Genomic DNA, 27,762 nt, shown 5'->3' with positions numbered 1-27,762 from the left:
GTATTTTTGATAGAGATGCCACAGAAGGAGAACAAATTGTCAGACAGGGCACTTCCTGTATGGAATCTTCTCAGGTTTTGGCCTGCCATATGAGTTATTTTATACTCACAGAACCATTCAAACAGTTTTAGAAACTTTAGAGTGTTTTCTATCCAAATCTACTAATTATATGCATATTCTAGTTTCTTGGCAGGAGTAGTAACAAGATTAAATCGGGTACGTTTTTTATCCGGCCGTGAAAATACTGCCCCCTATCCCAAACAGGTTTTAACATAAGTCAAATAAAGTCTAGATGAGTGTCATCTTGTTCCGAGCACTCTTCACAGCATACTGTAGGTTCTAAACCCTAACCCCTGGACAGAGGTATAGACACTCATTCTTCCCTGAGAAGAATACGCCACAGCAGGTACAGTGGAAACTCAATGTATATCCTTTTCTTGAAAAACCACAATAACTTCAATACGTGTTTCACTGTTACACCTCTCCATATCCACTATTACCTCTCCTGTTGTTTCTCGCTCCCTCTATGTCTAAGAACTCAGCTCCTCCTATTCTTCTGAGACTAAAGCAGAGACTGTGCGGAAATGAAGGAACCAAACTCTTCTTTTCCCCATCCCATCAGGCTGAACCACACCTGACTATTATGACTCACCTGTCTACCTTGGAATGAAGGTGTTCAACTGCCTCCTGGGCCTGGTCATTAACACCTGGTACAGGTGGCTAGTGGCTGGCTGCCCTTCGGTGCAGGTGAACAAGGAGATCATCACCTTCAACCTAGTCTGTCATGGAGCTTCTCTGTACAAGCCTCTACTCACCTCCATTGGTAACCAACGTCCTCTTCATCAAAGTTTAACCCTTCAATCTGCAAGGATATACATTTCTGGCTTGTTCGAGGTCGGACGGCCCATGTTGCAATGATGCGTCTGTGTGGATTGCTGCCTGGCGATGTTCCATCCTGTGGTCTTCCTCAAGTACAGACCTGATGTACAGGGCAGCATGTGAGATTGTGGCATTGTTGCTGAAACTGCCTCCTTGTGTCAATGGGTGCTACAAGGCCGGTTTATCGCCACGGTTCTGTTCATCAACATCTTCTGCAGTGTCTTCATGCTCAGGGTGCTGATCCAGTCCGGTCCAGTGGATTAAGGGAATGAGAGAAAGGGTGAAAAAGAGGAGGGAGGGAACCTGATGAAAAAGACAGCCTCCCGTACAATCCAGATCATCCTGCGGATTTTTATGCTGAACTACTCTCCTACGATCGTCGGGGAAATCCTTCAGGATGATATTTCTTTGAGATCATTCAGGTGTATTCTGATCCCCATTACTTTCTCCTTCAGCGTGTTGGGTAGCTTTACTCAGCCCTTCCTCTACCTCAACAGGGCTGGGAAACTGTCCAGCATCTGGGTTAAAGAGAAGGATAACTCCACTGTAGGGGCATGGTTTTCTTGCAGTTCTTTGGTTATCATTCTGTTCCATTCCCTTTAATCATGTTGTTCATACTATGTAGATGTTTAACTTTTTTTTTCTGGTTCATTGTTCAACTAAATAGTGTGTGTGTGGGGTTAGGTGTTATTTTACTATCACCTCATGCTCACAATTCCAACCTATTCTGAACTGTTTTGCTTAGTTTGACAAAATGTAACCCCAAAAAAGCAATACTACTATTTTAACTTTGCTAAATAATGTTTAAATTGTTTTACTTAATGTATAGCAGTTGCTTGTCTACTATTGAGTGGTGTTCTATATTTAAATGGTTTGATGTATGTTTTAAAGGAAGTGTGGAATAAAGCAAATCAAATTGATTCAACAGTTCAGGTCCCTGTCTGTCCGTCACTTACAATATGATTACAGCATGTCATCAAATATGTATCACACTTCAGTGGTGAATGCACATGTACTGGCTAATTGTATCACCATCAGTAAACATGCAAACCCAGACAGGAACTACTGGAAGGGCTTCTCATCCATGAACATGGGGACCTGCCTTGATGTTTTCTATGGCTGTTTGCATTACAGACAAAACGTATTTTAGCTGCTGTAACTGCTTCTGTTTAGGAGTAAGGCTTGATTCTGGAGTTGAGTCTTGAAGTCTTCTATATATATATATAAAAGAAAACTACACAGAGACACAAAAAGAAAATAGATTTTACTCAACATGTTTGTGTTTTTGGAATAATTGAAACTGATGTGATTGTCAGAATTTGAAACCTTATGCTTGTCTGTCTACCTACTTTCAACTCCGACTGGCTCGATTCGGTCTAACGTAGCAAAATTTGAAATTGTGCTTTATTTTTACTTTGGATAAAAGTAAAGACTCAGAGCTAGAACATGGTATATCATATAGTACAGCTGAGGAACAATGGGAAGAAATTCTGCTTTGAAAGATGATAAACTTGTAACCACACTTTTGAGAAAATGGCCCTTCAATGTTATGGTACACCTACAGAAGAACTCTTCTTTGTCTACACCCATTCAGCGTTGTTCGCACCTTCTTAATGAAGTCCGTGACTGATATACTCCCCAATGTCATTGGATGACTCTCGGAACATAGCGAAACAGTGCTGTAGCTTAGTATCTGTTTCATTGGACCACTGAGCACATCACTGGTACTTCCTGCTGTAGTTTTTGCTTGTAAGCAGGAATCTGGAGGATAGAGTTACGGTCAGATTTGCCAAATGGAGGGCAAGGGAGAGCTTTGTACGCTTATGGCCTTATTCAGCTCGTTGAGTGCCATCTTAGTGCCAGCGTCGGTTTGTGGTGGTAAATAGACAGCTACGAAAAATATAGATGAAAACTCTCTTGGTAAATAGTGTGGTCTACAGCTTATCATGAGATATTCTACCTCAGGAGAGCAAAATCTCGAGACTTCCTTAATTTTAGATTTTGTGCACCAGTTGTTATTTACAAATCAACACAGACCACCACCCCTTGTCTTACCAGAGGCAGCTGTTCTATCTTGCCGATGGATCGAAAACCCAGCCAGCTGTATGTTATCCATGTCGTCGTTCAGTCACGACTCGTTGAAACATAAGGCATTACAGTTTTTTATGTCCCGTTTTTATGATAGTCTTGATCGGAGCTCATTAATTTTGTTATCCAATGATTGCACGTCGGCTAATAGGACTGATGGTAGAAGGGGATTACTCACTCGCTGTCGGATCCTTACACCCCGACCTACGTCCCCAATATCCCCGTCCCTTCTTCATGTGAGTGACAGGGATTTGGGAATTGTCGGGTTTCTGAAGTAAATCCTTCGCCTCCGACTCATTAAAGAAAAAATCTTGGTCAAGTATGAGGTGAGTAATCGCTGTGCTGATATACAAAAACAATTTCCGGTCATAAGAGATGGTGGCAGAAACATTATGTACAAAATAAGTTACAAATAGCGCAAAAAAAACACACAATAGCACAATTGGTTAGGAGCAGTAAAGTGGCAGCCATCTCCTCCGGCGCCATTCTATAGTCAGGATCGAGGGAAAGAAGACCAGAGAAAAGTACAGAGAGAGATCCTTGATAAAAACCTGTTCCAGAACTCTCAGGTCCTCAGACTGGGCCAAAGGTTCACCTTTAAACTTTATTGTATTAGGATACGATCACAAATGCCTGTCTATTTAAGTGTCGGAATAAATCTGAAGAGATTTCCTAAAATAAAATTACTTTGAGCTGATTTCCTGGTGATTTTACAGTCTTTTATGTCTAACAATGAAAATTGTATCAAAAAAACACAAGAAAATGTATGTGATATTTTTGCCAAAAGAAATCACCCCTGGGACACAAAGAAACCCTGACCTACACTGTATGCACTATGCAATTTATGAGAGGTCCAGAATCCAAAAAACAGACAAATTCTGTATATTTCTGAAGCTCATGTGATTTGATTTTGTAAGGCGAAAGAGTAAGCCCTTGCAGATGGCGGACCAGAGGTGTGACATCGACGCTGCAATGACAGGAAGGCTGGAGCTCAGAATGTTAACAAACATGGTGCACCAGTCCCTGGTCGCATCCGTAGCTGTTAAGACCCCGAAGGACGGATTGAGAAGGCGGATTGGGAAGTTTTTAGTGCCCAGTTTGAACTGTTAACTCATTCAGGTGGGTCAAATGAAGATAAGGCACTTCAGGTAGCTTTGGAACTCATAGATATTGCCTGTTTGAAATGTATTAGCAAAGAGGACAGACATTATTATGGGGGTTTAGTTGGAGCAACGGACATTTTTTACAACACGAGCTGATGCGCTCTGAACTCAGTAAGAGATGCAGGCAGCCAAGGGAGCCACTACCAGTGCTAGCTAATGACATTGAGAGCCTCACTCATGGACATAATCTCACATTCCCCCTCCGTGCAGAGCGAGCTGGCACGCGACCAGTTCAGGCGCTCTCTCCTACAGAGAGTTGCACACAGACCCAGATGAAATGGAATGTGGAGATACTGTCACGTCCTGACCAGTATAAGGTTAATTGGTATTGTAGTTTGGTCAGGACGTGGCAGAGGGTATTCGTTTTATGTGGTTCGGGGTGGTGTGTTTTGTTGAAGGGGCATTTGGTTTAAGTATTCCGGGGTTTTTGGGCACTGTTTGGTTTTCAGGTATTCTATGATTTTGTCTAGTATGTCTGTTTCTATGTTTGGTTAATTGGGGTTGGGACTCTCAGTTGAAGGCAGGTGTTGTCTATCTGCCTTTGATTGAGAGTCCCATATATGAGGGTGTGTTTGTGTTTGTTATTTGTGGGTGATTGTTCTGTGTAGAGCCTATGCTTTGCCAGACTGTTGGTTGTTCGTTCATTCTCGTGGTTTGTTATTTTGGCATTCATTTTGAAAATAAATAAACGTCAAGATGAGCCTGCACTTACCTGCTGCGTTTTGGTCCTCCATTTCCAACGACAAACGTGACAGATACACCCACTGTGCATCCTGTGGTGCAGAGCAGACAACTGCCGGAAAAGTTTGCATGGGTGGCTGAAAGAACTGAACTAATTCGTGCTGTAGCACTATAGACTGCATGTAGCACTACCGACTGCATGTACACTATAGACAACATGTAGTACTATAGACAGCATGTAGCACTACAGACAACAAAGAGCACTACAGACAACATATAGCACTACGGACAGTAAAATGCATGACAGACAGCATATAGCATGACAGACAGCATGTATGCTCTCATATGCTTGCAGCATATGGCACTATAGACAGCATGTATCACTACAGACAGCATGTAACAATACAGAGAGCATACAGCGTTACAGACAGCATGTAGCACTATAGAATTCATGTAGAACTATATACAGCATGTAGCACTACAGACAGCATGTAGCACTACAGACAGCATGTAGCTCTACAGACAGCATGTAGCACTACAGACAGCATGTAGAACTATAGACAGCATGTAGCACTACAGACAACAAAGAGCACCACAGACAACATACAGACAGTAAAATAGCATATAGCGCTACAGTAAAATAGCATATAGCGCTACAGACAGCATGTAACACTAGACAGCATGTATCACTACAGACAGCATGTAACAATACGAAAGAATATAGCACTACAGACAGCATGTAGTACTATAGAAAGCATGTAGCACTACAGACAACATGTAGCAATACAGGCAGCATGCATCAATACAGACAGCATGTAGCACTACAGACAGCATGTAAAACTACAGACAGCATGTAACACTACAGACAACATGTAGCAATACAGACAGCATGTAGCACTACAGACAGAATGTAGCACTATATACAGCCTGTTGCACTACAGACAACATGTTGCAAAACAGACAGCATGTAGCACTATATACAGCATGTAGCACTATATACAGCATGGAGCAGTACAGGCAGCATGTAACACTACAGACAGCATGTAGCACTACAGACAGCATGTAGCACTATATACAGTATGTAGCACTACAGAGAGCACGTAGCGCTACAGACAGCATGTAGCACTACAGACAGCATATATCACTATAGATAGCATGTAACACTACAGAGAGCATGTAGAACTATATATTAGAAAGCACTACAAACAGCATGTAGCACTATAGACAGCATGTAGCTCTACAGACAGCATGTAGCACTACAGACAGCATGTAGCACTATATACAGTATGTAGCACTACAGAGAGCACGTAGCGCTACAGACAGCATGTAGCACTACAGACAGCATATATCACTATAGATAGCATGTAACACTACAGAGAGCATGTAGAACTATATATTAGAAAGCACTACAAACAGCATGTAGCACTATAGACAGCATGTAGCTCTACAGACAGCATGTAGCACTATATACAGCATGTTGCACTACAGCCAGCATGTAGCACTATATACAGCATGTTGCACTACAGCCAGCATGTTACACGACAGACCGCATGTAGCACTATATACAGCATGTAGCACTACAGAGAGCACGTAGCACTGCAGACAGTATGTAGCACTACAGACAGCATATATCACTGTAGATAGCATGTAACACTACAGACAGCATGTAGAACTATATACATTAGATAGCACTACAAACAGCATGTAGCACTACAGACAGCATGTAGCAATACAGACAGCATGTAGCACTACAGACAGCATATCTCTACAGACAGCATGTAGCACTACAGACAGCATGTAGCACTACAGACAGCATGTAGCAATACAGACAGCATGTAGCACTACAGAGAGTACGTTACTCTACAGAGAGCATGTATCACTATTTACAGCATGTAGCGCTACAGACAGCATGTTGCACTACAGACAGCATGTAGCACTATTTACAGCATGTAGCGCTACAGACAGCATGTAGCACTACAGACAGCATGTAGCTCTACAGACAGCATGTAGCACTACAGACAGCATGTAGCACTATATACAGTATGTAGCACTACAGAGAGCACGTAGCGCTACAGACAGCATGTAGCACTACAGACAGCATATATCACTATAGATAGCATGTAACACTACAGAGAGCATGTAGAACTATATATTAGAAAGCACTACAAACAGCATGTAGCACTATAGACAGCATGTAGCTCTACAGACAGCATGTAGCACTATATACAGCATGTTGCACTACAGCCAGCATGTAGCACTATATACAGCATGTTGCACTACAGCCAGCATGTTACACGACAGACCGCATGTAGCACTATAAACAGCATGTAGCACTACAGAGAGCACGTAGCACTGCAGACAGTATGTAGCACTACAGACAGCATATATCACTGTAGATAGCATGTAACACTACAGACAGCATGTAGAACTATATACATTAGATAGCACTACAAACAGCATGTAGCACTACAGACAGCATGTAGCAATACAGGCAGCATGTAGCACTACAGACAGCATATCTCTACAGACAGCATGTAGCACTACAGACAGCATGTAGCACTACAGACAGCATGTAGCAATACAGACAGCATGTAGCACTACAGAGAGTACGTTACTCTACAGAGAGCATGTAGCACTATTTACAGCATGTAGCGCTACAGACAGCATGTTGCACTACAGACAGCATGTAGCACTATTTACAGCATGTAGCGCTACAGACAGCATGTAGCACTACAGACAGCATGTAGCACTACAGACTGCATATATCACTATAGACAGCATGTAATACTACAGGCAGCATGTAACACTACAGACAGCATGTAACACTACAGACAGCATGTAGAACTATATGGATAAGATAGCACTACAAACAGCATGTAGCAATACAGACAGCATGTTTCACTACAGACAGCATGTAGCACTACAGATAGCATGTAACACTACAGACAGCATGTAACACTACAGACAGGATGTAGCAATACAGACAGCATGTAGCACTACAGACAGCATGTAGCTCTACAGATAGCGTGTAGCACTACAGATAGGATGTAGCAATACAGACAGCATGTAGCACTACAGACAGCATGTAGCACTATATACAGCATGGAGCACTACAGACAGCATGTAACACTACAGACAGCATGTAGCACTACGGACATCATGTAGCAATATAGACAGCATGTAGCACTACAGACAGCATGTAGCTCTACAGACAGCATGTAGCACTACAGACAGCATGTAGGACTACATACAGCATGTTGCACTACAGACAGCATGTAGCACTACAGACATCATGTTGCACTATATAGAGCATGTTGCACTACAGGCAGCATGTTACACTACAGATAGCATGTAGCACCGTATAGAGCATGTTGCACTACAGACAGCACTATATACAGCATATAGCACTACAGACAGCATGTAGCACTACAGACAGTACATTACTCTACAGAGAGCATGTAGCACTATTTACAGCATGTAGCGCTACAGACAGCATGTAGCACTACAGACAGCATGTAGCACTACAGACTGCATATATCACTATAGACAGCATGTAATGCTACAGGCAGCATGTAACACTACAGACAGCATGTAACACTACAGACAGCATGTAGAACTATATGGATAAGATAGCACTACAAACAGCATGTAGCAATACAGACAGCATGTTTCACTACAGACAGCATGTAGCACTACAGATAGCATGTAACACTACAGACAGCATGTAACACTACAGACAGCATTTAGCAATACAGACAGCATGTAGCACTACAGACAGCATGTAGCTCTACAGACAGCATGTAGCACTACAGACAGCATGTTGCACTACAGACAGCATGTAGCACTACAGACAGCATGTAGCACTACAGACTGCATATATCACTATAGACAGCATGTAATACTACAGGCAGCATGTAACACTACAGACAGCATGTAACACTACAGACAGCATGTAGAACTATATGGATAAGATAGCACTACAAACAGCATGTAGCAATACAGACAGCATGTTTCACTACAGACAGCATGTAGCACTACAGATAGCATGTAACACTACAGACAGCATGTAACACTACAGACAGCATGTAGCAATACAGACAGCATGTAGCACTACAGACAGCATGTAGCTCTACAGACAGCATGTAGCACTACAGACAGCATGTTGCACTACAGACAGCATGTAGCACTATATACAGCATGGAGCACTACAGACAGCATGTAACACTACAGACAGCATGTAGCACTACAGACATCATGTAGCAATATAGACAGCATGTAGCACTACAGACAGCATGTAGCTCTACAGACAGTATGTAGCACTACAGACAGCATGTAGCACTACAGACAGCATGTTGCACTACAGACAGCATGTAGCACTACAGACAGCATGTAGCACTATATAGAGCATGTTGCACTACAGGCAGCATGTTACACTACAGATAGCATGTAGCACCGTATAGAGCATGTTGCACTACAGACAGCACTATATACAGCATATAGCACTACAGACAGCATGTAGCACTACAGACAGCATGTAGCACGGCAGACAGCATGTAGCACGATAGACAGCATATATCACTATAGACAGCATGTAACACTACAGACAGCATGTAGAACTATATACATTAGATAGCACTACAAGCAGCATGTAGCACTACAGACAGCATGTAGCACTACAGACAGCATGTAGCACTACAGACAGTATATATCACTACAGACAGCATGTTGCACTACAGACAGCATGTAGCAATACAGACAGCATGTAGCACTACAGACAGCATGTAGCTCTACAGGCGGCATGTAGCACTATATACAGCATGTTGCACTACAGGCAGCATGTTGCACTACAGACAGCATGTAGCTCTACAAACAGCATGTTTCAATACAGACAGCATGTATCACTACAGACAGCATGTAGCACTACAGACAGCATGTAACAATACAGACAGCATGTAACACTACAGACAGCATGTAGCTCTACAGACAGCATGTAGCACTACCAATACACAGTAACATACACTCTGGCCACATGGTCTTCTGGGGGTGTTCCCAGCCAGGCCATCTGGGCAGGCTGTGTCCACAGTAACCCTGGTGAGGACAGACATTGTATCAGGTTGGTTGTGCAGCTCCTCACAATCACAGGTAAGCTGGCACCCATGAAAGAGAAGGGGATAATGGGGATAAGGACTCTTACAGTAGGGTGCAGGACTATGCATCATCCTGTGTGAGTGGCGGCTTTGCAGGACTCCTCTATCCTGGGGTTGGTCTTTCTAAAGAGCACAGGCTGCCATCTAGGCAATCTGAGCGTTCATTGAGGGCCTGTAGTCACCATGGGCCCCCCTAATGTCACATTTACGCCGCCCATCGACCCCCTTACTCAGGCTGTCAAAGCAACGGAGAAGACCCATGGCTCCCAGCCCCTCTGTCACCTACGGCTGTGTGTTATATTCCCCCAGCTACCTCCATGACACGTCCTTACATGAGCCTGGGCAATACCCCCCCCACGAGCTCAGCTACCTCAGACGGAAGAGGAGAGAAGGGAGATATGGGAGTGATATGGGGGAGGTATGGGGGAGGAACTGTGATGGTGTTGATCCCAAGCAGCAGGAACAGCTGTGGCAATTGCTGGTAGAGTGAGGAGTGAGGAGGAGGTGGGTCAGATGAAACTGGGTCAAGAGAAGATCGACACAGGGGACGTTCAGCCCATCAAGCTGCGTCCCCCCCATATCCTGCTGGCACACCAGGAGGCGGCACACAAGGCTGTATTGAAGATGCAGTGGGCAGACTTCATAGAGACTTCAGACAACACCTGGGCTGCACCATTAGTGATGGTTCCTAAGAAGGGGGACAAGTTGACGTTCTGTGCGGACTACAGGCATCTGCACTGGACTTGGTTAGAGTGTCCTCCTTCTTCTCCTCACTGGACCTCTGCAGTGGTTACTGCCAGGTGCCTCTCTCCCCAGAGGCTAGAGCAAAACTGCTTTTTCCATCACCAGATGGTACTGGCAGTTCAAGTTTCTTTGCTTTGGCCTGTTGGCGTGGTACAGCGAGCATGTAAGGAGCCAGCAACAGGAGAGGAGAGATGGCAGATGGTGGTCCCCAAAACACCTCAGGAGACTGCTCCAGTGCATGTTTGGATGAGTAGTGAGAGGACACTCTGCGCCGGTGCCCAGTCCAGGCACGGTGTCCAGTCCGCTCCAAGGCCGGAGCCCTCCTCTGCGCTGGTGCCCAGTCCAGGCACGGCATCCAGTACCGCTCCAAGGCCGGAGCCTTCCTCTGCGCCGATGCCCAGTCCAGGCATGGTGTTCAGCCCGGCGCCATGGCCGGATCCGAGGTCTGGGCGGGGGCTACGACCCGCACCAGAGCCGCCACCGACACTAGTCACCCCCCCTACCCTCACCATTTGGTTTCAGGTTTTGCACCTTTGAGTCCGCACCTTTGGGGGGGTACTGTCACGCCGTGACCATGGAGAGCCCTTGGTTCTCTATGGTGTTGTAGGTCAGGGTGTGACTAGGGGGTGTTCTAGTTTTTTAATTTCTATGTTGGTGCTCTTAGAATGGTTCCCAATTAGAGGCAGCTGATATTCGTTGTCTCTAATTGGGGATCATACTTAAGATCTTCCTGTACCCACCTGCATTTGTGGGATATTGTTTTGGTGTGAGTGCATTCAGCACCACGTAGTTCACGTTTCATTGTTTGTTTATTGTTTTGTTTAAGTTTAACTTTAAATAAAGATGTGGAACTCAACTCACGCTGCGCCTTGGTCCGTCCATTATAACAAACGTGACAACTTGAAATAAAAAAAAAATCACTTGTTTGAGAAAGTCTGTTTTTAAACATAGAATGAATGTTTTTGTTTATGAAGATATCACATATGGTTTACCTGTAGGTACAAACCTATAAAGTATTCACTATGCAATTAGAGAGAGATCCAGAATCCAAACAACAGACTAATACTGTGTATTTCTGAAGTGCGTATGATTTATGTTAGGTGAATGAGTCAGTCCTTTCAGGTGGCTGTGTTAACCTGTGGCTGGGACAGACAGGTGCAGAGTGATATGAGTGATGATGCTTCCACTTCTGCTCAGGGCGCAAAATGCAAATCACTGAGCAGGTTGAAATTGTATATTTGTGTGTGTGTGTGTCTGTGCGTGCAAGCTTCCACATTTTTTTACATTTTGTTCCTTCGTGATACGTTTTGACTTCTAGTCAAATAAAATGCAATGGTGCTCAATGTATCACTGCCCTAAGGTGTGTGACTATGTAAATAAGACAACACGTGACTTGTTAGGAAGAACACAGGACCAAGAGCTTTGGCTAAAATCACTCATATGTCTAGGTGTTATTCCATTGGGTTGGACTCAGCCTTCTGCAGGAGAAAGGACCACGAATATTTTGAGTCAAGGTCTGAGTTACCAAAACTAAGGAAGGATTTTTTTACATTTTAGCGTCATTGAGTATGCTATCTCAGGCTATTTATTTTACTTCTCAGTATTTTGCATCAGTATTTTGCCAAATATGTATATTTCAAGAAAAAGTGATAAATTGCTTAATCAACCCTCTCTCATATCTTAGTGGGCTCGGATATTGTTCCACGAGGATGAATGCCTCTTCAGGAAACCACACTTACCTTGACAACTGGGATGTTTGCGTGGACCAGTTCTATGTTGTGACAGTGCTCTTCAGTGCTGCCCAGGCCTTGTGCTTCCTCGTAGGGACGCCAGCTATTGTCTGGTGCCTCTGGCTCTCTCTGAGTGGAAGTCTCTCTGGAGGTCTCAAACCCACCCAGGTATTCCCTATTAACCTGTTTGCAGCGGAGCTGGTGTTCTGTGTTGAGGGTCTCCTTGAAGTGATCAGCTACCTGTTCATCCGGAAGGCTATAATGTTACGGCAGGCTGTGTATTTCCTCTACAACCTCTCCTGGACATGCAGGCCCCTGCTCCAGAGCTGCATTTGTGTGGAGCACTACCTGGCGGTGGTCCAACCTGTGGCTTTCCTCAAGTACAGGCTCCGGAGGTACAGGATGGCCTGTTCAACCATGGTCTGGCTGTTGTTGCTCTCTTTTGCATGTTCTCCTATCGCTTCAATGGGTTATGAAGAAATTTCAGCTTATGTGCTTGTTAGTGTGTATTGCCTTGGAGTGGCCATAATTTCTCTCTGCTGCTTCTCCATCCTGCGTGTGCTGAAGCAGCCTGGTCCAGGAGAAGTAGAGGAGGGCAGAGGGGGAGAGAAGAAACAGGGGACGACAGACCCACATAAGATGAGAGCTTTTGGGATCGTCTTAACTAACCTGGTGATTATCTTGGCGAGCTCCATCCCGGTGGTTGGTGTTTATGCCACATTGTCATTAAGTATTGAGTACTACTGCAATGTCTTTCCCATGTTGGTGATTGTAAACATCTTCAGTGTTATGGTCTCACCCTTGATTCACCTCTACAGGGAGGGAAGGCTGCCATGCCGAAGAGGGCCAGAGACACGCTAGACTTACAGTTGCAGGCACTAAAAGTAGAGGTTATTGTTGCAAACTTTCCCTAGGACACGATAGCGCATTGTGTTAAATATGTCACACCCTGATCCGTTTCACCAGACTTTGTGCTTGTCTCCACCCCCTCCAGATTTCGCCCATCTTCCCCATTATCCTCTGTGTATTTATACTTGTGTTCTCTGTTTGTCTGTTGCCAGTTCATCTTGTCTTGTCAGGTCTTACCAGTGTTCTTTCCCGCCTTCCTGTTTCTCAAGTTCTGTTATGTAGTTTTTCCCGGTTCTGACCATTCTGCCTGCCCAGACCCCGAGCCTGCCTGCCATCCTGTACCTGCCTGACTCTGACCTGATCACGAACCTCTGCCTGCCCTCGACCTGCCCTTTGCCTGCCCCCGTGTTTATGTTAACTAATCTAATAACTGTACTATCCGCCTCCCGTGTCTGCATCTGGGTCATATCCTGAGTCGTGACAAGATATGCATTGAATTAAAATTATTCTCCCAATACCGTGGCACAGCCTAACTTCTTACTGCCTGCAATTGTAGTTTAAACATATGTAAACAATCAAAGGCGTAGAATGATTTGTATAATGTTTTAATTGATAGTTTGGATTGTTTTCATTTGGTGGCATATAGCAATAGAACTTTGTGAGACAGAGCAGAATTGCAGTTGAGTTGTTTTTAAAGGGGCAGTCTGCAAATCAAACAATAACAAAGTGGATTCCCCGTCTATTGTTTTGATAAAAAGCAGAGGGATGGGGTTGGAGAAACTCTCAAATTCATAGACAGAGCTAAGGACGCATTGATTCATGATATCAAAATTATAGTATTAACCACATTTTGAGGCTAAACAGTGCTTGCCCAAGCCATTAGACTGCTGAACAATTCATAAATATCGCCACTGGACAATTTACATTGACCCCCTCCCTTTTGTACACTGCTGCTACTCGCTGTTTGTTTGTTACCTATGCATAGTCACTTTACCCCCACCTACATGTACAGATTACCTCGACTAGCCTGTACCTGTCCCGTCCTGACCAGTAAAAGGGGTTGTTTGTTATTGTAGTGTGGTCAGGGCATGGCAGGGGGTGATTGTTTAGTGTGTTTCAGGGTTTTTGGTTTATGTTCTATGTTTTCTATTTCTATGTGGGTTTTCTAGTTTTTCTATATCTATGTTAGTTTTGGGAACGACCTCTAATTAGAGACAGCTGGTTGTTGTTGCTTCTAATTGGAGGCCATATTTAAGTGGGTTAATTTTCTCTTGTGTTTGTGGGTGGTTGTTTCCGTGTAAAGTCTGAGCACCTTACGGGACAGTTTCGGTTTTTGTTTTGTGTAAGTGTTTTGTTTGGGTTTTTCTTCAATAAAAGGAAGATGAGCATTCACATACCCGCTGCATTTTGGTCTACCTACAACGACGCTTATGACAGTACCCCTGCAACCTGACTCAGTACCGGTGCCCCATGTATATAGCCTCGTTACTGTTATTCTTATTGTGTTACTTTTTGTTATTACTTTTTTTTTAGCCTTGGTAAACTTGGTAAATATTTTCTTCTTGAACTGAACTGTTGGTTAAGGGCTTGTAAGTAAGCATTTCACGGTAAAGTCTACACTTGTATTCGGCGCATGTGGCAAATAAAGTTTGATTTGATTTTTACTTACTAGCCTACATAATATTACTTTATTACTGAATTAAACAAACTTACACTTCTTTTGAGTTTTTAAACATACAACGATTGTTACTTTAATGAAGATATCACATATTGTTTAATTGTAAGTACAAACCTGTAAAGTACTCCCTATGCAATTAGAGATTCAGAATCCAAACAACAGACTAATACTGTGTATGTCTGAAGCCCATATGATTTGATTACGTAAGGTGAAAGAATCAGTCCTTGCAGGTGGCTGGGCTAACCTGTGGCTGGGACAGACAGGTGCAGACTGATGATGCCTGGCCAAAATGCAAATACCCGAGCAGGTTGAAATTCCGTGTGTGTGTGTGTGTGTGTGTGTGCAAGCATCTGCATTTTGTTAATCTGTGCTTTGTTCCTTCTTGATACGTTGAGATTTTTAGTCAAATGATATGCAATGGTGTTCAATTCACCCACACGTGACATGTTGTGAAGAACACAGGACAGACAGTATTGGATGAAATCACTCATACATGTAGGTGTTGTACCATCGGGTTGGACTCAGCCTTCTCCAGGAGAAAGAACTACGAATATTGCGCATCAAGGTACGAGTTTCCAAAAAACTAAGGTATGTTATTTTACATTTTAACATCACTGAGTATGTTATCTCCTATTCATGTATTAATTCAGACTTTCTGAGACAATGCACAATGTATTTACAGACAACAGTACACCTATCTATATAAAATAATTTTTATGAATGTTTGCATCAGTATATTGTATCAGTATTTTGCCAACAATATATTAAAACATAAAGTGATGAATTGTGTAATCTCCCCTCTCTCACATCTCAGTGGGCTCGGATATTATTTAACAAAGATCAATGCCTCTTCAGGAAACCACACTTACCTTGACAACTGGGATGTTTGCTTTGACCATGGCTATGTTGGGATAGTGCTGTTCGTCGCTGCCCAGGCCCTGAGCTTCCTCCTGGGGACGCCAGCTCTGGTCTGGTGCCTCTGGCTCTGTCTGTGGAAGTCTCTTTGGAGGTCTGAAACCCACCCAGGTCTTCCCTATCAACCTGTTTGCAGTGGAGCTGGTGTTCTGTGTCCAGGGTCTCCTTAATGTGATCAGCTACCTACTCAACCAGAATGTAATTTTACGACAGACTGTTTATTTCCTGTATAACCTCTCCTGGACCTGCAGGCCCCTGCTCCAGAGCTGCATCTGTGTGGAGCGCTACCTGGCACTGGCCCAACCTGTGGCTTTCCTCAAGTACAGGCTCCGGAGGTACAGGGTGGTGTGTTCAACCGTGGTCTGGGTATTGACACTCTCTTGTGCATGCTATCCTATCCCTTTAATGGGTAATGAAGAAATCACAGCTTATGTGCTCATTAGTGTCTATTGCCTTGGGGTGGTCGTCATTTCCCTCTGCTGCTTCTTCATCCTGCGTGTGTTGAATCAGCCTGGTCCAGGAGAGGTAGAGGGGGGCAGAGGGGGAGAGAAGAAACAGGGTACGACAGACCCACATAAGATGAGAGCTTTTGGCATTGTATCAACCAACCTGGGGATTGTCTTGGCGAGCTCCTTCCCGGTTGTCTTTGGTTACACCACCGTGTCATCCAGTCTTGTCCACAACTGCAATGCCATCCCCATCTTACTGATTGTTAACATTTTCAGCGTCATTGTTTCACCCCTGCTGCATCTCTACAGGGAGGGAAGGCTGCCATGCCGAAGAGGGCCAGAGACACCGATGCGGGCATTAAAAGTGCAGGTCTTTGTGACAAACTAATGCTAGGAGACTATCGAGTGTTGTGTGAATTTAAAAAAAAGTTCTTAGTGCCTGCAACTGTAGTTTAACATATCATATTTTAATTAAATCGTTTGGATAGTTTTAATTTTGTGGCGTGTAGCAATAGCATTTTGTGAGATATGTCACGTTAGCATTAGAGATGTTGTTATCTAAAGCTGCATCACTTGTTTAGCTTAATATTGTGAATATTGGTTTGTTTATTTAACTATACAGTTCATTTTAGGACAGGGTGGCTAGACATGGGGTTAGGCCTCTGGAAAAAACTTGGACCCACCTGACGTTAAAGGGATAGTTCAGGATTTTGGCAATGAGACCCTTTATCTACTTATCAAGAGTCAGAAGAACTGGTGGATACCATTGTTATGTATCTGCATCCAGTATGAAGGAATGTACAGTCTTTGTGCTAAGCTACTTAGCATTGGATTGTTGGATTCTACAAATTGGATGCAGGTACATCAATATGCTATCCACAAGCTCACTCTCAGGAAGTAGATAAAGATCCTCTCAAACTATATCTTTAGCATCAGCTATTTTAATGAAAGATCCACGTCAATTCAAAAGTCAATACATTAGTCAAATATATGCTAGTCTAGATGAGTGTATTCTTGTTTTGAGCCCTCTTCAAAGCATACTGTGGGTGCCACATCCTAACCTCTGGACAGAAGTATAGACGCGCATTCTTCCCCTATAAGAAGAAACCGCAGAAGGTACAATGAAAACAAAATTTCTTCCATTGCCTTCAAAAACCACAGTAGCTTCAATCAATTTGTAATAATAACATTGTCTATCCATGAGTATTAGCTTACTTCCTGTTATGATAAAACTTGTGTTACACTAAGTGTTATACCGCTTCAGATCCACTAATTACCTCTCTTCTTGTTTTTTTTTCTTTCTCCACACAGCTCTTCCTATTCTCCTGAGACTAAAGTAATAGAGGACGTGCAGCAATGAAGGAACCAAACTCCTCTTTTCCTGATTCCGTCAGGTTGAACCACACCGGGGGTTTGACTATTTTGACTCTCGGTGCTGGGTGTGTCCCACCTGTCTGCCAGTCTACCTGGGAACAGAGGTGTTCAACTGCCTCCTGGGCCTGGTCACCAACACCTGGTACCTGTGGCTGGTGGCGGGTGGCCCTTCGGTCCAGGTGAACCAGGAGATCTTCACCATCAACCAGTCCGTCATGGAGCTTCTCTACTGCCTCTACTCACCTCTATTGGTCACCAACGTCCTCTTCATCAAAAGTTGACCCTTCATTCTGCCAGGAGGTACATTTCTTGCTTGGACGAGATTGGACTACCCATGTTACAGTGCTGCATCTGTGTGGAGCGCTACATTGCGGTGGGCTACCCTCTGGTCTACCTGAACAAACCCCTGAGATACAGGCAGGCATGTATAACCGTATAATGTTTGCTGACACTCTGCTTATCCTGTGTCAGCGGGTGCTACCACAGACGGCATCAAATTACATGCTGTTATCTTTGCCGTGGTTCTGTTCATTGACGTGTTCTGCGTTGTCTTCATACTGATGTTGCTGAGCAGATCCTGTCCAGGGGATGGAGGGAACGAGAGAAAGGGTGAAAAAGAAAAGGGGGGGAACCTGAAGAGAGCCTCTTGTACCGTCCAGATCATCCTCCTGACCTTGATGCTGAAATACTTTCCTAAGATCTTCGGGGCAATCCTTCAGGATCATATTTCTTTGAGATCATTCAAGTGTATTCTGACCCCAATTACTTTCTCCTTCATTGTGTTGGGTAGCTTTACTCAGCCCCTCCTCCACCTCCACATGGCTGGGAAACTGACCTGCACCTTGGGTTAAACAGAATGATAACTCCACCGTGGAATTGATGTCTTGTATTTCTCTGGTTGTTATTCTGTTTCCTTTCTTTTAATCATGTTGCTCATGCTATTTACAGGTTTTTACATTGTTAATAAGTTGTTAATGGTTTAACCAAGTAGTGTGTGTGTGTGTGTGTGTGTGTGTGTGGGGGGGGCAAAGGATCATTTGTTGAGTGTAAAATTGAGACTATTTATGGATTTTACTATCACCTCATGCTCACAATTCCAGCCTATCCCTATATGTCTTGCTTGGTTTCACAAAATGTAACCACAAAAATATACACTGAGTGCACAAAACAATAGGAACACCTTCCTAATATTGTGTTGCAACCCCTTTTGCCTTCAGAACAGCCTCAATTCTTTGGGGCATGGAATCTAGAAGGTATCAAAGAAATCCACATGGATGCTGTCCCATGTTGACTCCAATGCTTCCCACAGTTGTGCCAAGTTGTCTGGATGTCCTTTGGATGCTGGAACATTCTTGATACACACAGGAAACTATTGAGCATTAACCTGTTTGGGCTAGGGGGCAGTATTGAGAATTTTGGAAAAAATATGTGCCCATTTTTAACTGCCTCCTACACCAACTAAGAAGCTAGAATATGCATATTATTGTTCAGGTTTGGATAGAAAACACCCTAAATTTTCTAAAACTGTTTGAATGGTGTCTGTGAGTATAACAGAACTCCTATGGCAGGCAAAAACCTGACAAGGTTTCATGCAGGAAGTGGCCTGTCTGACAAGGAGTCGTGCGTCTTGCATCTGTTTATTGAAGAGTAAGGATCTTAGCTGTAACGTGACAATTCCCAGAGCTCCAATAGGCTCTCAGAACCCGGGAAAAACCTGAACGATGACGAGGCAGCCTCTGGCTGAAACAGATTATCGCCTTATCCAAGTGGCCGATCAGAGGACCATTGAATGAGGCGCGTGCACGATTCGCCCCGTGGAGAAATTTCATTCGGCTGTTTAGCTTATTGCAGATTCCCGGTCGGAATATTATCGCTTTTCTACGAGATAAATGGCATAAAAATTGGTTTTAAACAGCGGTTGACATGCTTCGAAGTACGGTAATGGAATATTTAGACATTTTTTGTCACGCCATGCGCCATGCGCACGACCGTTATTTACCATTCGGTATAGTGTCTAGAACGCACGAACAAAACAGAGGATATTTGGATATAACGATGGATTATTTGGGACCAAACCTACATTTGTTATTGAAGTAGAAGTCCTGGGAGTGCATTCTGACGAAGAACAGGAAAGGTAAGAACATTTTTCTTATAGGAAATAGGATTTTGGTGAAGGCTAATCTTGCCGGGTGTCTAAATAGCTAGCCGTGATGGCTGGGCTATGTACTTAGAATATTGCAAAATGTGCTTCATCCGAAAAGCTATTTTAAAATCGGACATATCGAGTGCATAGAGGAGTAATGTATCTATAATTCTTAAAATAATTGTTATGCTTTTTGTGAACGTTTATCGTGAGTAATTTAGCAAACTGTTAGTAAATTCCCCGGAAGTTTGCTTTTTCTGAACGTCACATGCTAATGTAAAAAGCTGTTTTTTGATATAAATATGAACTTGATTGAACAGACATGCATGTATTGTATAACATAATGTCCTAGGTGTGTCATCTGATGAAGATCATAAAAGGTTAGTGCTGCATTTAGCTGTGGTTTGGGTTTTTGTGACATTATATGCTAGCTTGAAAAATGGGTGTCTGATTATTTCTGGCTGGGCACTCTCCTGACATAATCTAATGTTTTGCTTTCGTTGTAAAGCCTTTTTGAAATCGGACAGTGTGGTTAGATTAAGGAGAGTCTTGTCTTTAAATAGCTGTAAAATAGTCATATGTTTGAGAAATTGAAGTAATAGTATTTCAAACGATTCAAAAATCGCGCCACTGAATTCAGGTGGCTGTTACGTAGGTGGGACGAATTCGTCCCGCCTTGCCCATAGAGGTTAAAAACTATGCAGCGTTGCAGTTCTTGACACACTCAAACCGGTACCTACTATCATACCCTGTTCCAATGCACTTAAATATTTTGTCTTTCCCATTACATTTACATTTACATTTAAGTCATTTAGCAGACGCTCTTATCCAGAGCGACTTACAAATTGGTGCATTCACCTTATGATATCCAGTGGAACAACCACTTTACAATAGTGCATCTAAATCTTTTAAGGGGGAGGGGGTTAGAAGGATTACTTTATCCTATCCTAGGTATTCCTTAAAGAGGTGGGGTTTCAGGTGTCTCCGGAAGGTGGTGACTGACTCCGCTGTCCTGGCGTCGTGAGGGAGCTTGTTCCACCATTGGGGTGCCAGAGCAGCGAACAGTTTTGACTGGGCTGAGCGGGAACTGTGCTTCCTCAGAGGTAGGGGGGCCAGCAGGCCAGAGGTGGATGAACGCAGTGCCCTTGTTTGGGTGTAGGGCCTGATCAGAGCCTGAAGGTATGGAGGTGCCGTTCCCTTCACAGCTCCGTAGGCAATCATCATGGTCTTGTAGCGGATGCGAGCTTCAACTGGAAGCCAGTGGAGAAAGCGGAGGAGCGGGATGACGTGAGAGAACTTGGGAAGGTTGAACACCAGACGGGCTGCGGCGTTCTGGATGAGTTGTAGGGGTTTAACCTGTTGGGTCTAGGGGGCAGCATTTGCACGTCTGGATAAAAAAAATGTACCCGATTTAATCTGGTTACTAATCCTACCCAGTAACTAGAATATGCATATACTTATTATATATGGATAGAAAACACTCTAAAGTTTCCAAAACTGTTTGAATGGTGTCTGTGAGTATAACAGAACTCATTTGGCAGGCAAAACCCTGAGACATTTTCTGACAGGAAGTGGATACCTGATGTGTTGTATTGACTTTAAAGCTATCCCATTGAAAGACACAGGGGTTTAGGAATATTTTGGCACTTCCTATTGCTTCCACTAGATGTCACCAGCCTTTACAAAGTGTTTTGAGTCTTCTGGAGGGAGATCTGACCGAACAAGAGCCATGGAACGGTGATGTCCCATTAGACACCTGGCGCGCTACTTCATGTTGGGTACCCTCGTTCCAATACGTTATAAAAGGCTATGCATTCGTCCACCTTGAATATTATTCATGTTCTGGTTAAAAAGGCCCTAATGATTTATGCTATACAACGTTTGACATGTTTGAACGAACGGAAATATATTTTTCCCCTCGTTCATGACGAGAAGTCCGGCTGGCTTACATCATGTGCTAACGAGACGGAGATTTTTGGACATAAATGATGAGCTTTTTTGAACAAAACTACATTCGTTATGGACCTGTGATACCTGGAAGTGACATCTGATGAAGAGAATCAAAGGTAATGGATTATTTACATAGTATTTTCGATTTTAGATCTCCCCAACATGACGTCTAGTCTGTATCGCAACGCGTATTTTTCTGGGCACAGTGCTCAGATTATTGCAAAGTGTGATTTCCCAGTAAGGTTATTTTTAAATCTGGCAAGTTGATTGCGTTCAAAAGATGTAAATCTATAATTCTTTAAATGACAATATAATATTTTAACAATGTTTTCTAATTTTAATTATTTAATTTCTGACGCTGACTTGACTGCCGGTTATTGGAGGGAAACGATTTCCTCAACATCAATGCCATAGTAAAACGCTGTTTTTGTATATAAATATGAACTTGATAGAACTAAAAATGCATGCATTGTCTAACATAATGTCCTAGGAGTGTCATCTGATGGAGATTGTAAAAGGTTAGTGTATCATTTTAGCTGGTTTTATGGTTTTGGTGACCCTGTCTTTGACTTGACAAAACATTACACACAACTCTTGTAAATGTACTGTCCTAACATACTCTAAATTTATGCTTTCGCCGTAAAACCTTTTTGAAATCGTAAAACGTGGTTAGATTAAGGAGATGTTTATCTTTCAAATGGTGTAACATAGTTGTATTTTTGAAAAATTTGAATTTTGACATTTATTTGGATTCAAATTTGCCGCTCTTGAAATGCACCTGCTGTTGATGGAGTGCACCACAGGTGGCACGCTAGCGTCCCACCTAGCCCCAAGAGGTTAATGGCACAGGCAGGGAGCCCAGCCAACAGCGAGTTGCAGTAATCCAGACGGGAGATGACAAGTGCCTGGATTAGGACCTGCGCCGCTTCCTGTGTGAGGCAGGGTCGTACTCTGCGAATGTTGTAGAGCATGAACCTACAGGATCGGGTCACCGCCTTGATGTTAGTGGAGAATGACAGGGTGTTGTCCAGGATCACGCCAAGGTTCTTAGCACTCTGGGAGGAGGACACAAGGGAGTTGTCAACCGTGATGGCGAGATCATGGAACGGGCAGTCCTTCCCTGGGAGGAAGAGCAGCTCCGTCTTGCCGAGGTTTAGCTTGAGCTGGTGATCTGTCATCCACACTGATATGTCTGACAGACATGCAGAGATGCGATTCGCCGCCTGGTTATCAGAAGGGGGAAAGGAGAATATTAATTGTGTGTCATCTGCATAGCAATGATAGGAGAGACCATGTGACGATATGACAGAGCCAAGTGACTTGGTGTATAGCGAGAATAGGAGAGGGCCTAGAACAGAGCCCTGGGGGACACCAGTGGTTAGAGCGCATGGTGCGGAGACAGATTCTCGCCACGCCACCTGGTAGGAGCGACCTGTCAGGTAGGACGCAATCCAAGCGTGGGCCGCGCTCGGAGAGGGTGGAGAGGAGGATCTGATGGTTCACAGTATCAAAGGCAGCAGATAGGTCTAGAAGGATGAGAGCAGAGGAGAGAGAGTTAGCTTTAGCAATGCGGAGAGCCTCCGTGACACAGAGAAGAGCAGTCTCAGTTGAATGCCCAGTCTTGAAACCTGACTGATTAGGATCAAGAAGGTCATTCTGAGAGAGATAGCAGGAGAGCTGGCCAAGGACGGCACGTTCAAGAGTTTTGGAGAGAAAAGAAAGAAGGGATACTGGTCTGTAGTTGTTGACATCGGAGGGATCGAGTGTAGGTTTTTTCAGAAGGGGTGCAACTCTCGCTCTCTTGAAGACGGAAGGGACGTAGCCAGCGGTCAAGGATGAGTTGATGAGCGAGGTGAGGAAGGGGAGAAGGTCTCCGGAAATGGTCTGGAGAAGAGAGGAGGGGATAGGGTCAAGTGGGCAGGTTGTTGGGCGGCCGGCTGTCACAGGACGCGAGATTTCATCTGGAGAGAGAGGGGAGAAAGAGGTCAAAGCACAGGGTAGGGCAGTGTGAGCAGGACCAGCGGTGTCGTTTGACTTAGCAAACGAGGATTGGATATCGTCAACCTTCTTTTCAAAATGGTTGACGAAGTCATCCGCAGAGAGGGAGGAGGGGGGGGAGGAGGATTCAGGAGGGAGGAGAAGGTAGCAAAGAGCTTCCTAGGGTTAGAGGCAGATGCTTGGAATTTAGAGTGGTAGAAAGTGGCTTTAGCAGCAGAGACAGAAGAGGAGAATGTAGAGAGGAGGGAGTGAAAGGATGCCAGGTCCGCAGGGAGGCGAGTTTTCCTCCATTTCCGCTCGGCTGCCCGGAGCCCTGTTCTGTGAGCTCGTAGTGAGTCGTCGAGCCACGGAGCAGGAGGGGAGGACCGAGCCGGCCTGGAGGATAGGGGACAGAGAAAATCAAAGAATGCAGAAAGGGAGGAGAGGAGGGTTGAGGAGGCAGAATCAGGAGATAGGTTGGAGAAGGTTTGAGCAGAGGGAAGAGATGATAGGATGGAAGAGGAGAGAGTAGCGGGAGAGAGAGAGCGAAGGTTGGGACGGCGCAATACCATCCGAGTAGGGGCAGAGTGAGAAGTGTTGGATGAGAGCAAGAGGGAAAAGGATACAAGGTAGTGGTCGGAGATTTGGAGGGGAGTTGCAATGAGATTAGTGGAAGAACAGCATCTAGTAAAGATGAGGTCAAGCGTATTGCCTGCCTTGTGAGTAGGGGGGGAAGGTGAGAGGGTGAGGTCAAAAGAGGAGAGGAGTGGAAAGAAGGAGGCAGAGAGGAATGAGTCAAAGGTAGACGTGGGGAGATTAAAGTCACCCAGAACTGTGAGAGGTGAGCCATCCTCAGGAAAGGAACTTATCAAGGCGTCAAGCTCATTGATGAACTCTCCAAGGGAACCTGGAGGGCGATAAATGATAAGGATGTTAAGCTTGAAAGGGCTGGTAACTGTGACAGCATGGAATTCAAATGAGGAGATAGACAGATGGGTCACTGGACAAAGACAGAATGTCCACTTGGGAGAGATGAGGATTCCAGTGCCACCACCCCGCTGGCTCGATGGTCTAGGGGTATGCGAGAACACGTGGGCAGACGAAGAGAGAGCAGTAGGAGTAGCAGTGTTATCTGTGGTAATCCATGTTTCCGTCAGCGTCAGGAAGTCTAGGGACTGGAGGGTAGCATAGGCTGAGATGAACTCAGCCTTGTTGGCTGCAGACCGGCAGTTCCAGAGGCTGCCGGAGACCTGGAACTCCACGTGGGTCGTGCACCCTCTGAATGTCACACATACACAATCCATGTCTCAATTGTCTCAATTTTTAAAATATCCTTCTTTAATAAGGATCTTACACTTTTTTGTTGCCTTAAATGACATATCCATACCTCTGCCTGTAGCTGAGTACCTGAAACAAGGATATGCATATTCGTGATACCATTTGAAAGGAAACACTTTGAAGTTTGTGGAAATGTGAAATGAATGTGGGAGCATATATCACATTAGATTTGGTAAAAGATAATACAAAGAAAAAACATTTGTTTTCTCTATATTTTTTCTCCATCATCTTTGAAATGCAAGAGAAAGGCCATTATATAACTTAGGAGTATAGGCACAATTTAGATTTTGGTCAATAGATGGCAGCAGTGTATGAACAAAGTGTAAGGCGTCTAGGTGTAGCAGGTAAGGCAGAGTCAGGCGCAGGACACAGAGATGAGTAATTGCGTAACTTTACTCAAAACAACAAAAATTCCAAGAAGGAAAATATACAAGCTCACAAATATTGACCAACTTACAACGAACAAACGCGCACAAAACCATGGGGGAACCAGATGGTTAAATAAGGAACATAATTAACTAAGTGCATCTAGGCGTTCCGCTAGCGGAACCCCGTTCCACCAGCGGAACGCCTAGCCAACAGCCAATGGAACAGTAGGCGTGAAATTCAAAAAATAAAAAATCTAATATTTTCAATTTCTCAAACATATGCCTATTTTACACCATTTTAAAGGTACACTTCTCCTGAATCCAACCACGTTGTCCAATTTCAAAAAGGCTTTACAGCGAAAGCAAAACATTAGATTATGTTAGGACACCACCTAAACAAGAAAGCCACACAGCCATTTTCCTAGCAAGGAGATGTGTCACAAAAACCCAAAATCCAGCTAAAATGAAGCACTAACCTTTGACGATCTTCATCAGATGACACTCCTAGGACATCATGTTACACAATACATGTATGTTTTGTTCGATCAAGTTCATATTTATATCCAAAAACAGCATTTTACATTGGCGCATGATGTTCAGAAAATGATTAGCCTCTAAAACTTTCGGTGAATGACCACAATGTGCACATTCATTTACAGAAATACTCATCATAAACGTTGACAAAATATATAACAATTATTTAAAGAATTATAGATATACTACCTCTTAATGCAATCGCTGTGTCAGATTTCAAAATAACTTTACGGAGAAAGCACATTGTTCAATATTCTGAGTACAGAGCTCCGCCATCAATGCAAGCTATACAGTTAGCCGTTAAGCCACGGCGTCGTCAAAACTCTAAAATACTGTTATAAATATTTTCATACCTTTGCTGATCTTCGGCGGGATGCACTTGGAAGGACTCCCACTTCCACAAGAAATGTTTATTTGTTTGATAAAGTCCATAATTTATGTCCAAATACCTACGTTTTGTTGGCGCGTCCAGAACACTATTCCAAATGCATGAGACAGGGGCGCAAATCAATATACGAAAAGCTCAAAAGTTCCATTACCGTTTGTAGAAACATGTCAAACGCTGTTTCCAATCAAACCTTAGGGTGTTTTTAACATAAACAATCGATAATATTCCAACCGGACAATAGCGTATTCATTACAGAAGAAAAATGAAAAATGCTATCCATGCGTCAAAGCGCATGAAGTAACTACATGACCTCAGACTGTCCACTGCTTGAACCGGCTGTTATTCGGTCAAAATTCACCATAGAAGACTCAAACAACTTTGTAAAGACTGTTGACATCTAGTGGAAGCCTAAGGAAGTGCAAGTTGACCCCACAGACACTGTAGTTTCAAAAGAAAATGGTCTGAAAGACTACAATTCTCAGACTTCCCACTTCCTGGTTGGATTTTTCTCAGGTTTTTGCCTGCCATATGAGTTCTGTTATACTCACAGACATCATTCAAACAGTTTTAGAAACTTCAGAGTGTTTTCTTTCTAAATCCACTAATAATATGCAAATATTTGACTCTGGACCCGAGTAGTAGGCCGTTTAATTTGGGTACGTTTTTCATCCGGCCGTGAAAATACTGCCCCCTATAGCGAACCTCTTACTTTTAAGGAAGTATTTGAATGGAGAAAACTGATCCGAGAGGAACGCTCCCTTTCATTTGATCCCATTAGAATTGAAACATTCTCCAACGACGCATTTAGCAACCGTTATCTCTGTATGGTGTTTTGGAAAATGAATTTTACATCTTCGGCCATTGTAGAAAAGAAGCATCGTAAGCCTAAATTCCATCGCTATAGGTAAACCAGGCCCTGGTGAATCCAGGTGAAAGGTATTATATCCCTTATTCAATCAGTGTAGATGAAAGGGAGGAGACAGGTATGGGCAAGGCGGGACGAATTCGTCCCACCTACGTAACAGCCACCTGAATTCAGTGGCGCGATTTTTGAATCGTTTGAAATACTATTACTTCAATTTCTCAAACATATGACTATTTTACAGCTATTTAACCTCTTGGGGCTAGGTGGGACGCTAGCGTGCCACCCGTGGTGCACTCCATCAACAGCAGGTGCATTTCAAGAGCGGCAAATTTGAATCCAAATAAATGTCAAAATTCAAATTTTTCAAAAATACAACTATGTTACACCATTTGAAAGATAAACATCTCCTTAATTTAACCACGTTTTACGATTTCAAAAAGGTTTTACGGCGAAAGCATAAATTTAGAGTATGTTAGGACAGTACATTTACAAGAGTTGTGTG

The sequence above is a fragment of the Salmo salar genome, chromosome ssa08, assembly GCF_905237065.1.
Source record: "Salmo salar chromosome ssa08, Ssal_v3.1, whole genome shotgun sequence".
In the NCBI taxonomy this organism is placed as follows: domain Eukaryota; kingdom Metazoa; phylum Chordata; class Actinopteri; order Salmoniformes; family Salmonidae; genus Salmo; species Salmo salar.
The sequence above is the reverse complement of the archived record's forward strand: the minus strand, read 5'-3'. Positions refer to the sequence as shown.